This window comes from Mastigoproctus giganteus, chromosome 4 (genome assembly GCF_048544385.1).
Source record: "Mastigoproctus giganteus isolate SK-2022 chromosome 4, ASM4854438v1, whole genome shotgun sequence".
Taxonomy (NCBI): Eukaryota; Metazoa; Arthropoda; class Arachnida; order Uropygi; family Thelyphonidae; genus Mastigoproctus; species Mastigoproctus giganteus.
The window spans coordinates 160,649,106-160,664,040 of record NC_143578.1 but is presented as its reverse complement, the minus strand read 5'-3'; the positions used below and the strand labels follow the sequence as shown (position 1 = coordinate 160,664,040).

At 37.8% G+C, this 14,935-nt stretch overlaps 1 protein-coding gene across 1 annotated transcript in view; it reads right to left on the bottom strand.

Moving 5' to 3' along the window:
- The window catches only part of LOC150087146 (endoplasmic reticulum transmembrane helix translocase), a 760,787-nt gene that overhangs the window by 643,518 nt on the left and 102,334 nt on the right, over positions 1–14,935 (bottom strand). The window lies entirely within an intron of this gene.

Genomic DNA, 14,935 nt, shown 5'->3' with positions numbered 1-14,935 from the left:
AAATATTTAATATTCCCATAATAATAACAATCAATTTATTATAACAGTACACTATATTAAACAGGCATTCTTCTCTGCCCAAGAGAACTTGTTTAATCTAATGACAGCAAGACTTAGGCTTTTGCTCATTTCTGAAAGAACACCATTATCCATGAAAACAATTAACCTAAAATTAATATCTTTATAAATTGAACAGCATCATCAATAGAAGCAAATTCGTTATTCTACTGAACCCTCATTATGCCTAAGGGCTTGTTAAGTAGTAATACCAGATGGTACTATATTCCCTCTACCCTTCTATAGTTATGCTTTATTTCTTAGTTATACTTTTTAGGTACACCACATTCATCTGTCCAGCTGAATGTAATTACTTAACTCATAGGTTGAATAAATTTTTATGAAATTTTATATTTGGCTCTTTCAGAAAGAATCTTTCAGCCATCCCAATTTTCCTTAAAATCAGACCAATAGAAAAACAGAAATTATTTTTTATTTTTTTTCCATACATATCACAAAGGCTGTCCATTGTAATACTGTCACTGAATCCCTGGATATTATGTTTGTTGCCATGCACTGATTAGAGGAATGTTCAGAAAAGATAGCTAAAGTATAAGGTCCTGATAGCTAAGGTATAACGTAAAACTATATAGTAGAATACATATCGCTGCATTAGCTTAGTATAGTATTGTATAGTCAGTCAAGTACAGTATAGTCAATTAATCAATTAAATTTATTAACCTTATTAATTTTCATTGTTAATTAATTACATTGTATTTAAACAGATATCATGCTTGAGACTAGAGTAACAAAGCAATGCGCTTTGTTGCTCTAGTTGAAGCATGAAGTAGCAGGAGTGCTGTGGGAGGGCGCTGACTCTCTTTAAAAATTACAGCTGTGAATTACAGGCTCCGAAAAAGCAATAAGTGTTTGCCTTTTTATTTACCTAATTGTTATTTTATATTGTACTTTATACGTAGTCTTATATTTATAGTTAACGTTGCTTATTTTTATTTTTAATTTAGATAAAGAGTTTTTGTAGATTACTACTTAATATATGTAAAACCGTTATTTTGTTCGAATCTTGCAGCCATTGTTTTTGTAGAGTAGTAGGGAATTCAAATTTTTAATTGTGGTAACAAGGCAGCTCTAACGTATAATTATATAGCATAATACGCATCACTGCATTTAGAATTCTATTAGATAGCGTAGTATTGACAATTAATTAATTAAATTTATTGATCTTATTAATTTAAAATACCATGCCCCAGACTAGAGCAGCAAAGAAACAGGCACAAAATGGCAGGAGTGCTGTGACTCGGGGGAGAACTGAGTGGGGCGATTCTCCGAACGCATCACAGCCTAAAAAAATGTGCAACTTGTGCAATGTTTGCCAAACTCTCTGGAAAGGAACATGATCTAGCCAAGGAAGATGTCTTTGTGTGTGCCAGGTGCAGAGAGTGTCTAGAAATTAGGCATCAACTCAGAGTTCTACTGGGCGTCTATGAGAGCTTGGGGTGTAGGGTAGATGCCCTTGAAGAAATTAATATGAGGGGCCCATCAAGCTCTCAGCCAGAGCTCACTCCTGGACATCAGGCAACACAGCGGCAATCTCCAAGGCAGAATGCGCTGATCCCAAAGGAACTAGTTATTGTTGGTGACTATTGTCAGAGACGCGGGGAATATATTGCATAAAAAGGATAGACAGAACAGGACCGGGGTATGTCTGCCAGGGGCAAAAGTTGATGACGTTGTAAAGCAAATATCATCTTTTAAGGGCACAAAAGGTCATATTGTTGTACACGTTGGCACCAATGACATTAATAGTGGATCTGCAGATTAACTTAACAAGTACAGGTCAATGTTGCAAAAAATCGTGAGTCAGGGTAAAATTTGAAAGTGTCTGCAATTCTGCCCAGACACGATAGGAGAGAATACATGATGAGAACCTTGTCAATCAATTCGACCCTGGAGGGAATGTGCAAGGCTCAAGTGGTAGAATTTTTTTCAGCGTGGTTTGTGCTTGTTAACAGGAGAGACTGCTTATACAGGGATTGGATACACTTAAATAGAAAGGGTGAAATAATATTTGCTGATGCTATCGAGGCAGTGTTAGGTGGGTCGGAAAACTGCTAGCTTGCGGGGATTCACAGACTAAAAGTTAAAAGTAGCCACAGGCAGAGGTGAAGGTGATTCTTGCACAACTTCTATTAGAATAAGTAGCGACCTGGAGCGAGGGGTGCTGGGGTTTCAGAGACGGATGGCAGTCATCGTGAAACAGGTGGGAATATGGGATGTGTCAGGGTAACTAATAATAAGGATAGGTACATGTATACTTGCATGTATACCAATGCTAGAAGTATAGTAAATAAATTTGATGAATTTGAAGTGTTGGTCAAGACGTCAAAGGTGGATATTGTTGGGATAGCAGAGTCACACAGATATAAGGAAGGCAGAACTGGAATTTGGGGAGTACAATGTGTACATTAAGTTAATTAAGAAAAACATAAAATCAAAAGAAGTAAATCCAGTTGATATAGATGAACAGTGCACTGTTGAGTCAGTTTGGTGTGACATAAGCACCGCGAAAGCAAAAATAAGAATAGGAGTGTGTTATAGGCCTAATGACTCGAATGAGTACAATGAACAATTGTACAGAGAAATAGAGTGGGCTAGTAAATCAGAATGTCTTATAATGGGGGATTTTAACTTCCCAGATATTGACTGGAACTTGTGGATTGGTCACTCACACACACATACTAGTAAGACTTTTGTGGATTTATTGGATGATTGTTTTCTGCTGCAGCATGTTTTTTTTTTTTTTTTTTTTTTTTGGTAGTTGTTGGCGCATCGGCTTCTGTGGCAATAATGCACCTCCCAAGGTTTTTGCAGTACTCTGATCCAAGCCCGAGGCGGGATTCGAACCCGCGACCTTTGGGTGCAGCAGCATGTTCGAGAGGCAACCAGAGAGGGTAAAACTCTTGATCTGGTAATCAGCAGTGTGTGGGCGCCTCCGTAGCCAGGTGGGAAGGAGCAGCAGTGCATAGCACACGCTTCTTGATTAGACCGGGGTTCGAGCCCGTCACCACCAAATACGGAGAATGCGGAAAGGTCAGGGAATGACCACCGCATATCCCGGAGCAATATGGCCTTAGTTGCTAATGCTCCTAAAAACCAAATAACAAACAAACAAACAATCAGCAGTGATCATTCGTGTATTAAGAATTTGCAGATAAAGGAACCACTAGGTGTTTGTTCGTTCTTGTTGTTTTGGTTTTTTTTTTTTTTTGAGCATTAGCAACTAAGGCCATATTGCTCCGGGATATGCGGTGGTCATTCCCTGACCTTTCCACATCCTCCGTATTTGGTGGTGACGGGCTCAAACCCCGGTCTAATCAAGAAGCGTGTGCTACGCATTGCTGCTCCTTCCCACCTGGCTATGGAGGTGCCGAACCACTAGGTGACAGTGATCACAGTGTACTGATGTGGGATTTACTTAAAGATATAATTACCATCAGGCGTAAAGGAAAGGGTTTTTGCTTCCGTAAAAGTGAGTACAGTGGTCTCAGACAGTTTTTAAATTCTGTACAGTGGGATCAACTGACAATGTTACCAACAGTAAATTCTAAGTGGGAAGCATTCGAGGAATTAATCGTGAATGCTACAAAAAGTTTCATACCTATTAAGAAATATTGTTCAAGGTTTGGGCCTAAATGGTTATCAAATGAACTAATGAGACTCGTGACAGAGAAGAAAAATGAATGGGACGCATATAAATTATCAAGCGGGCTAAGAAGTAGCAACTGAAGTTTAACCTTGACAAATGCAAAGTACTGCATATGGGTAGAAGTAACGCCAGAGAAACGTACCAACTGTGTGGTACTACACTGAAGGTGGTAGAAAATGAAAAAGACCTGGGAGTAATTGTGCAGTCAGATATGAAGTTTTCTGAACAATGCAGGCAGGCTGCCAGGGCAGGTCATGGGGTTTTTGTCAACGATATATAGGAATTTTGCTAGCAGGGAAAAGGAGGTGATTGTCCCTCTGTATAAAGCAATGGTCAGGCCATGTCTTGAGTACAAGTCTGGAGGCCTGATTTTAGGAAGGAGGTAGATTTGCTTGAGTGTGTACAGAGAAGGGCATCAAGATTGGTGAGGGGAATGAAGAGAGGCTTAAGTTATGCAAATTGCAGTGGCTGGAGACTAGGCACCTGTGCGATGATCTGATTGAGGTGTATAAGGCCTTGAATGGGGTGAGAATTCTGAATTCTGATGGGATGCTTCCACTTGTTCAGATTACGAACCTAAGGGGGCATAAATTCAAATTAAGAAAAGACAGATGTAGAATAGATGTGAGGGAATTTGCCTTTAGCCAGCGGGTGGTTAATTGCTGGAACAAACTTCCATCTGTCATTGTGGAAGTTGATAGGATAAATAAATTTAAGGAGGAACTGGACAGGCATTTGGAGGGAATGGTGTGATTTTATTTTATTTTATTTTTTTTGGCTGATGCTGCATAAGCTCAACACTTGCTTTCTTGCATCGCATGCCATTACTACTACTACTACCACTACCACAATTACTACTAAAACTGAGGTAGGCACTTCTCCAATGCACTAAAGCCTAAAAAAAAATGTGCAACTTGTGAAATGTTTGCGAAACTATCTGGAACAGGATATAATCTAGCCAAGGAGACTATCTTTGTGTATGTGCTAGGTGCAGAGAGCATCAAGAAATTAGGCACCAATGGGCGTCTATGAGAGTTTGCAGAGTGGGTAGATGCCCCTCGAAGGATTTAAAATGGGAATCCCATCTAACTCTCAGCTGCCCAACTCATAGCTCACTCTTGTGCATCTGGCAACAGAGCGACAACCTTCAGGGCAGAATGCGCTGGTCCCACCAGAGCTATCGTCAGGGATATGGGAAATATATTGTACAAAAAGGATACGGGGAATAGGACCAGGGTATGTCATTGTAGAGCAGATATCATCTTTTAAGGGCATAAAGGGTGATATTGTTGTACACGTTGGCACTAATGACATTAAGAGTAGGAGATCTGCGGATTACTTAACAAGTACAGGTCAATTTGAAAAAAAGGTCATGATTTAGGGTTAAATTTGAAAGTGTCTGCAATTTTGCCCAGACACAATAGAATTGAGTAAATGATAATGAGGCAGCTTTAGATGAGTCAGGGAAACTGCTAGCTTGGGAGGATTCACAGACTAATTGATTAACAGTAGCCACAGGCAGAAGTGAAAGCAATTCTTGAATTTCTTCTACTGGAATAAGCAGCAGTCTGGAAAGCAGGGTGCTGGGGATTTCAAGGACTGTTGGGAATCATCATGGAAAAAGTACATACAAGGGTTATGTTAGAGTAACTAAGAGTAAGAATAGATGCATGTATACTTGCATGTACACCAATGCTAGGAGTATAGTAAATAAATGTGATGAAATTTGGGTGGAGGCGAGGACATCAAAGGTGGATATGGTTGGGATATCAGAGACATTGTGTCACACACAGATAACGAATGCAGAATTAGAATTTTGGGAGAACAATGTGTACAGAAAGGACTGACGGATAGAAAGGGAGGAAGGGTCGTGCTGTTGGTTAAGAAAGACAAAATCTAGCATCTAGTTGACATGGGCGGACAGTGCAGTGTTGAGTCAGTTTGGTGGGACACGAGCACTGGGAAATGGAAAATGAGAGTAGGAGTGTGTAATAGGCCTAATGACTCTGATGAGTACAACAAACAACTCGGGAGAGAAATAAGAGTGGGCCAGTAAATCAGATTGTCTTATAATGGGGGATTTTAACTTCCCAGATATAGACTGGAACTTGGAGAGTGGCCACTCACACACTAGCCAAATTTTGTGGATTTACTGCATGACTGTTTTTTGCATCAGCATGTTTGAGAGCCAATCAGAGGGGGTAATACTCGATCTGATTATCAGCAGTGATTATTCATGCATTAAGAATCGGCAAATAAAGGAACCACTAGGTGGCAGTGATCACAGTGTACTGATGTGGGATAAAGCCAAAGATGTAACTACCATCAGGAGTAAAAGGAATAGTTTTTGCTTTCATAGAGGTGAATGCAGTGGTTTCAGAGAGTTTTTAAATTCAATACAGTGGGACCAACTGATGATGTTGCCAACAGAAAATTCTAAAAGGGAAGCATTCAAGGAATTAATCTTGGAAGTTACCTAGGCTTTTCATACCAACTAAGAAATACTGTTCAAGTTTTAGGCCTAAATGGTCAGAAAATAATGAGACTCGTGGCAGGAAAAAAATGGATGGGAAGGATATAAATTATCAGGAGATGCAGATGACTATGATAGATATAAGATAGTCTGTAATCAAGTGACAAAGGATGTTAGGCAAGCAAAGGCAGATTACGAGAAATCTTTGGAAAAGAATGCAAAGAAAAAGAGTAAAGACTTCTCTGCTTATGTAAACTCTAGAAGGAAGGGAATTAATCAGATTGGTCCACTTGATATCGATGGTTCTGTTCAGGTAGCTGACAAACTGAATGAGTATTTTGCATCTACATTCACATATGGGGAGTTATTCCGAGAGGGGAATGTCAGAAGTTTATCAAACTCTGGCAGGGAGCTAAATGATTTTGTAATAACTAAGAGCAAAGTGAAGGAGAAATTTCTGAAGTTAAACATAAGGAAGGCACCTAGGGTGGATGGGATCTATCCAGTTATATTAAAGGAGGCAGCAAAGGAAGTAAGCAGGCCCTTAGCCATGATTATGAGAGCACCCTTGGACTCAGGGTAGGTCCTACAGACTGGAGATGTGCAAATGTTTCCTCAATTCACAAAGGGGGGAATGAAATGTGACGAGTAATTACAGACTTCTTAGTTTAACTTTTGTTCTAGGGAAAATAATGAAGTCACTGGTTAAAGAAGCACTGCAGGATCATCTAGACAAGACTGCAGTTATAGTTGAGACACAACATAGGCTTGTTAAGGGGAAGACTTGTCTGACCAATTTGATTGGATACTACTTGTGGTCACAAAGGAACTGGATGCAAAAAATAATTTTTATATCATATACTTGGATTTTATGAAAGCTTTTGATACTTTTTCACATTGAAGGCTACTGTACAAGTTGGAGCAGTATGGCATTATAGGTAAGTTACTACAATGGATAAAAAGGATAGTTGAATGGGAGAAGACAGAGAGTGGTAATCAATGGATAATGCACTTCATGGACTAATGCTATTAGTGGAGTTCCCTAGTTGCTCTGTTTTGGGCCCATTGTTGTTTTCTGTATTTATCAATGATATTGATGAAGTTATATCAGGCTTAATGTCAAGTTTTGAAACAATATGAAGGTTGATAGGGTTGTTAATGACAGTAAGGATGGTATGCTACTGCCATAGGATCTAGAAAAGTTGAGCAGATGTGCTGAGAGGTGTCAACTGAAGTTTAATGTTGACAAATGCAAAGTACTGCATATGGGTAGCAGTAACCCCAGAGAAATGTACCAACTGGGTGGTGTTACACACAAGGTATTGGAGAATGAAAAAAACCAGTTGTAATTGTTCAGCCAGATATGAAGTTTTCTGAACAGTGCGAGACAGGCTACAAGCTCGTAGGATCTTGTCAATGATATATAGCAATTTTGACTATTGCCTTATATAAGGCAATAGTCAGATCACACTTTGAGTACTGCATACAGGTCTGGAGGCTTCATTTTGGGAAAGTTGTTGAGCTACTAGAACGAGTACAAAGAAGGGCAACAACATTAGTGAGTGGAACAAAGGGTTGCTGTTATGAAGATAGGCTTAACTTCTGCAAATCGCAGTGGGTGGAGACTAGGCACCTGCAAGGTGATATGATTGAAGTGTATAAGGCCTTGAATGGTTTGAGTAAGCTCAATGCTGATGGGATTCTTCCTCTTGCTCAGATTCCACAACTGGGCATAAATTCAAATTGAAGAATGACGGTTGTAGAATAGATGTGCAGAAATTTGCCTTCAGCCAGTGGGTGGTTGATTGCTGGAACAAACTTCCATCTGTCATTGTGGAACTTGACAGCTTAAATAAATTCAATGCTGAACTAGACAAACTTTTGAATTGAATGGATGTCTGGAACTGGAAGAGGTTTTTTTTTTTTTTTTTTTTTTTTTTTAGCTGAGGCTAAATAAGCTTGCGTTCTTGCATCATATGCCTCTATTGGGGGTTACAGGGGAACAGGCATTCTGTGTGTTATCAGACACTCAGTCTAAAACACTGATAGATCCAATATCTTTCTATTTCAGAAGATTTAGGAGAAGTCCGGTTGACCTGCCTCCCTAAAATCCACTCGTGCACACCTTCTCAACGGTAAGCCCTGTTATGTCACTTAGGTGGCAACAAACGTGTAGAGTGGTTCTCTTCAAGACATCTGGTCAGCATGAAGAGGAAAAGACCAAACCCTCCAGCACATGACAGCAAATGTATGGCCGAAACAAATGGCCCTCAGTCCCCAGCGGCTCTCACTCCCCCTCTTACAGCAACGAGAGGATCGGAATGGAAGCAGAGGGTGCTAAGAATCTCTGGGTACGATCAGGCTGCCATGCACAGAAACTGAACTTGGCCTGTTACAACGTAAGATCACTCATCAGTGAAAACATGATACTAGAGCTGGAAAAGGAATTAGAAAATGTGAATTGGAATATCATCAGTTTGGCTGAAACAAGAAAAAGAAATGAATCACTTATAAGTTTATCAAGTGGAAATCTGCTGTACACCAATGGAAACAGTGAAAGGAGTGAAGGTGGAGTTGGCTTTCTGGTCCATAAAGACATAAAAAAACAACATTTTAGAATTCAAAAGTACATCACCAAGGGTGTCAAGACTACTACTCAGGATTTCTAAGAGGTATAGGCTAAAGGTTATAATGATTTATGCACCAACATCGAGCCATGATGATGAAGAGGTTGAAGAAATGTACACCAAAATTAAGAGTCTTCTAGATGAACAGAAAACTCACTACACTATCATTATGGGGGGCCTTCAATGCTAAGGTTGGAAAGAGACAAAACAGTGCAGAAAGGGGCACTATAGGAAATTCTGGAATTGGTGAAAAATGAAAGAGGTGAAAGACTTGTGGAATTTGCAGAATCTAGAGGAATGTCAGTAATGAACACTTTTTTCAAGTAAAGGGTGAACAGAAAGTAGACATGGAAGAGCCCAAATGGATTAACAACTAATGAAATTGACTTCATCCTCACTAACAGAAGATATATCGTGAATGATGTTACTGTCCTGAACAAGGTAAATGTTGGAAGTGATCACAGAATGGTAAGATGTTGGAAGTTATCACAGAATGGTAAGATGTTGGAAGTTATCACAGAATGGTAAGATGTACACTTGATATAGATGTAAGAAAAGAAAGGAAAAAACTGACTTGAGTAAATAGTACAAAGGTCTTTGAGATGACAGAAGAGGAGAAAAGCAGTATGTACTGGAACTTAAGAACAAGTTTGAGCTTCTGCAGACTGTTCAAGACCAATATATCAACAAGGAATATTACAACTTTCAAAAAATGATAAAGCCCAAGAAACCTATAGATAAAAAGAAATCCAAAGAAGAAAAAATCAGTCAAGAAACACTTGTCATGATGAACCAAAGACGTGAAATGAAGAGAAAGAAAAACACTGACAGGGAGAAAATTGAATATACTGAGTTATGCAAAGCCATTAGGAAGAGACTCAGAGAGGACATAAGAAAATTTAACACAAGAAAAGTAGAACAAGCATTAAGGGAAAACAAAGGATTTAAATCAGCAGTCATGAGCAGTAATACAGAAAGACAAATGATACTGAAACTGAAGAATAGCAATGTTGTTGTTGTTGTTATTTGGTTTTTAGGAGCATTAGCAACTAAGGCCATATTGCTCCTGGGATATGCAGTGGTCATTACCTGACCTTTCCGCATCCTCCATATTTAGTGGTCATGGGCTCGAACCCCGGTCTAATAGAGAAGCGTGTGCTACGCACTGCTGCTCCTGCCCACCTGGCTACGGAGGCACCGAATAGCAATGGTGTACTTATGAATAGCAGAGAAGGCATAATTCAAATAGCAGAAGACTACTATAAAGAGTTATACAAGGAGCGAGGGAATGATGCCAGCAGTGGGGAAGATGGATTGCAAATTAGTAACACATGCAACATACCTGATATCCTTCCTGATGAAGTAGAACATGTGTTGAAGAAAATGAAAAATCAGAAAGCTCCGGGGGAAGATGAAGTTAATGTAGAGTTGTTAAAATTGGGAGGAAGAGACATGACACAAAAACTGGCAAGACTCTTCACAAAATATATTAGAAAAGGTGTGGTGCCTAAGGAGTAGAATAATGCAGTCACAGTTTTGCTGCATAAGAAAGGAGATAAATCAGAAATTGGAAATTATAGACCAATCAGCTTGTTATCCCACATCTACAAGTTGTTCACAAGGGTCATTACTGACAGATTAGAAAGAATACTTGATGAGAATCAACCGAAAGAGCAAGCTGGCTTTAGGACAGAATTCTCAACTATGGATCACCTTCACGTAATGTCACAGCTAATGGAGAAGGCAAATAAATATAAAACACCATTATGCCTGGCATTTGTGGATTATGAAAGGGCATTTGACTCCATACAACGTAAGGCAATGTTTCGGGCACTGGAAAGACAAGGCATAGATACCCCATATATTATGATTTTGAAGAAAACATATGAGAATGCTACCTCCTTTATTAGACTAGACAAAGACAGTAATAAATTTAAAATTGAGAAAGGAGTTTGACAAGGAGACATAATATCTCCAAAGTTGTTTAAAGCTGCCCTGGAGGAAGCTTTCAGAAGATAAGACTGGTGGCAGAAATGAGCCAATGTGAATGGAGAGTACCTAAACCATTTACGATTTGCAGATGACAACACTGTGGTCATAAGCCACAATCCCAAAGAATTAGAGGAAAATCTTAATCAGTTATGCAGAGTTAGTAAGGATTTTGGACTAAAGATGAATATGGCTAAAACAAAAGTAATGATGAACAAATATGCCACAGAAAGGGATATAATGATTGAAGGAGAAGTAATTGAAAAGGTGGAGTCATATACTTATCTGGGACAAGTCATTAGCTGTAATAATGATAAATGGATGGAAGTCAAGAGAAGAATAAATTTTGGATGGATAGCAGTCAGGAAATATAGTCACATACTGAGGAGCAATATCCCAATTTGTCTGAAACATAAAATAATGAACCAGTGTATGTATACTCCCCACCATGACTTATGGAAGTGAAACTTGGGCACTCACCAAAAGAATGGAAGAGAAGCTGAGAACTACACAGCAAAGAATGTAACGAATTATATTGGGAATTAGACTGTTAGATAAGAAGAGAAACACATGGATTAGGCAGCAAACTCAAGTAAAGGACGTTCTTATCAAAACTAAAGAATTAAAATGGTCTTGGGCATGACACATAGCTCGAAGACATGATGACAGATGGACTAAGAAAATAACAGAATGGTACCCAAGAGGAGCTATGAGAAAACCTGGAAGACAACAACGGAGATGGACAGATGAAATTCATGAGTTTGTGGGTAGTAAATGGATGGCCATTGCACAAAACAGAAGGATCTGGAAAGTTGCTGGAGAGGCCTTCATCCTGCAATGGATTTAAAATGGCGGATGATGATGATGATGCCTCGATTAATGCTAATATTAAAGAGGGCAGATGCACAGAAACAAAAAGTTCTTGGTTCACACATAAAAGACATGAGTTTTCTCTGCTTTTTGCTTTTTTTTCTTTTTTTTTCAATTTGCTTAGTACACAAGTCATGAATTATCACTATCTGCTTATTATATTAATCACAATGCAAACATTATAATACATATTATTTCAAATGTTATCAAAGTCCAGGAAGAATAAATACACTGCATTACAAAAGTGTTGACAGTATTCTGCAATTGTTTAATTTATTAAATCACTGAGTCCGAAATACATGTTGCATTCTGTATGTCGTTGATTAAAGTATTGCAAAACATGGAGTCAATATTACATTGGGAGGTTCATACAGTGAAATGAAAACAATTACTTTTATATATTATTAGCTAATCAATTATTTACTTTTTTGCTTCTATTAATCACAGAAAAAATTCAATTAATTAAAAAAATATAAAACTCTAATGCACCTGAAATGTAATTCATTGGGTATTAACTATCTTGTTACATTATCTATAGTTGCAACTATAGATCCAAAAGGGAGAAGTACCTCCTTATTTTAAAGTTTACCACTGATATAACCTATGAATGGCCCTCAAGGACTTACATGGAGCTTGTCTCCTTGGTTGTATTCTTAATCAGGACAAGGCTCCTACTCTTATTGGTTTGAGTGATCTGGTGTAGTTCATATAATACCTGTTTCTAGCACAAGTTGTTTTGCTGCATTCACTACTTTTTTTTATTTATGATATTGACTTTCTCTGCCATCTGTTCTAAACATTGTTAAGTGGCGTAATTATGGCAATGCAGCCAATGCGCACAGTGCATTGGGGCCCACGATCAAATGGGAACCACTGCCCTCCTGCCCAAAACAGAAAAAAATTTTATTGAGTAAAAATGTAAGTTTTTTAGTTATGTTTATGATAAAATTTACTACATCTATGAACAATAATTTTTTTCACACAAAGCATGTTTATTGTTAGGTAGCTGCACAGCACAAGCAAAACTGCAGTGAATAGAGGTGACATGGTGTTAGCAAAGCTGCTGTTTTTCAGGGCAATTTGTAAGGATTTGTTTTTAAGGTTTTTTTATTTTTATCAAAACAAATATTTTCAGGGGCCCACACTAAACTTTGCATTGGAGTCCACTTTTTCTAGTTATGGCACTGATGTTGGTCCAAATCTTGGTATCTGATATCACTATTTACAGAGGTAATGTCTACTGGAATGATTGGATTGTGGCCATACACCATATAGTAAGATTTTATCTTAATACTAGTATGATAGAAAGTGTTATAAGCAAACAGTGCTTGTGACAGAAAAGAATCCCAAGATATTATCTTATTGCAACAAGCTTAGATAATATTTCCTTTAACAGCTTGTTAATTCTTTCTACAAGATCATTACACTGTAGATGGCATGTGTCATTTTTCCAAATTACAATGAAACAATTTGCAAACTTGTAATAATAACAAAAGTGAAGTTGTTCCTCTGTCTGATAACAGACTCTACAGCATGAAATATCTACAAATAATGTTATAACATAATATGTTAGCTATTATACTGGTCTGGAATTTTGATCATATTTGGAAATGCTTCTGCTCATCTGGTAAACATATCTACTTTTACTACAATATACTTGTTGCACACTGTTAGTGGCCCAATAACATCTACAGCCAGGTGCTGGAAAGTGCAAAGTGGATTCTGAACTGCCTGTATGACAACCAGATATATATGCTTCTATGTTCTTCTTTTTTCATGTTTTCCTGTTATATCCTTCCCTTATACACTGATTTTTAATATTAACTAAATGGCCAACTACTCTGTACGATGGATGTATAATATTCAGGGTGTCATGATTTCTAGAACAACAATACAGTCCATTGCTCTTTGGTTATAACCAAAGATTGATGGACTGCATTGGTGCATCATTATCTACCTATCTTCAGAAAAGAAAGGTAGATAATAAAGGTGGATACAAAATTTAATTGATTATTATTTTATTATCTTTGTATTTAGATTTTCTAAATTATCTTGGAGAGTTTCTGCTGCAATATTTTTACTCATTACCCTTCTCTTCCCTCCCTATTGATTTGATTGTTATGTTTAATTTTGACTATTTTCGCTCTTCTGTCTTGCCATGCTGCTGGCATTATTTTTATTATTTTTTTAATCATCATTCTAATTTATTTTTTATATTTCAAGCATCATGTAAAGGAATATGCTTTTTGCTGCCTCTGATGTTTGATTACCTTTTTATTTTTTATTATGAAAGATTCAGTTTATCAACTATTTCAAACATTATTCAAATATATGTATAAGTACATATACATATATATAATCTGTGGATTACCCTTCTGACATTGCCTTACTTGGTCAATATTCCACTGCTCTTGATTAATAATGATGAAAAATATGAAATAAGGCTATTTTGAGGAGATATTTGGCATTCCACATCTCTCTTTTAAAACAGATTCTTTGGTCTCTTGCCAAATGGATCTTCCATTCCATTAACCAGTATAGCACGAGTTCCAAAGTGATGCTACCTGATAGCACAAGTATGCTAAGTAGCTCTATCCCCCTTTCCTGAAATCTAATTTGACCTCAAACTGTTTAAAAAAAAATCTCATCCTAAAGATTGTATTTTACCTACTAATAACACATAATGTACTATTTTTGTGGTATCTGAAAGAAGAGAGATCTTTATTTCTGCTCACTGTTTAATGGTAATGCTGTCACCACCAACAGGGATGATCAAATTTGACAGATTTCTGAAATTGTTTTCTATCTCTACATCCTTTCCAATTTGCAAGTTATTCAAAAACTTTTTATTCATTATACAGATTTCTGCTCCCAAGTCAGACAGGGCCAAAAAACCTTAAGCATCAACTATGGTACAATCAAATATGATAAGCATCTTGTCATGCATGCCAGTTTTCTAGAGATCTCAAAGGCGTACTGTCACTTTGCAAGTCATGTGTTGCATCCCCTTAACTACCAGAAAAGAATCAGGTTTATGTTAGAATGGGCTTCTGATGAAAGTAAGGTGGGCCTGTTGGATTTAAGGTTTCAGAGCCTCTGAGTCTGTTGGCTAAGCCAAGGATGCTGTTGGGATCTAGTAATGAACATCCAATTTCCAAAAAAATGTCCCGGTTAAAAGACTGCAGGAGAAACAGACAACAGGTTTTCTCTGTCCAGGATGACATTTATCAGCACATGAGCCATATACTAATT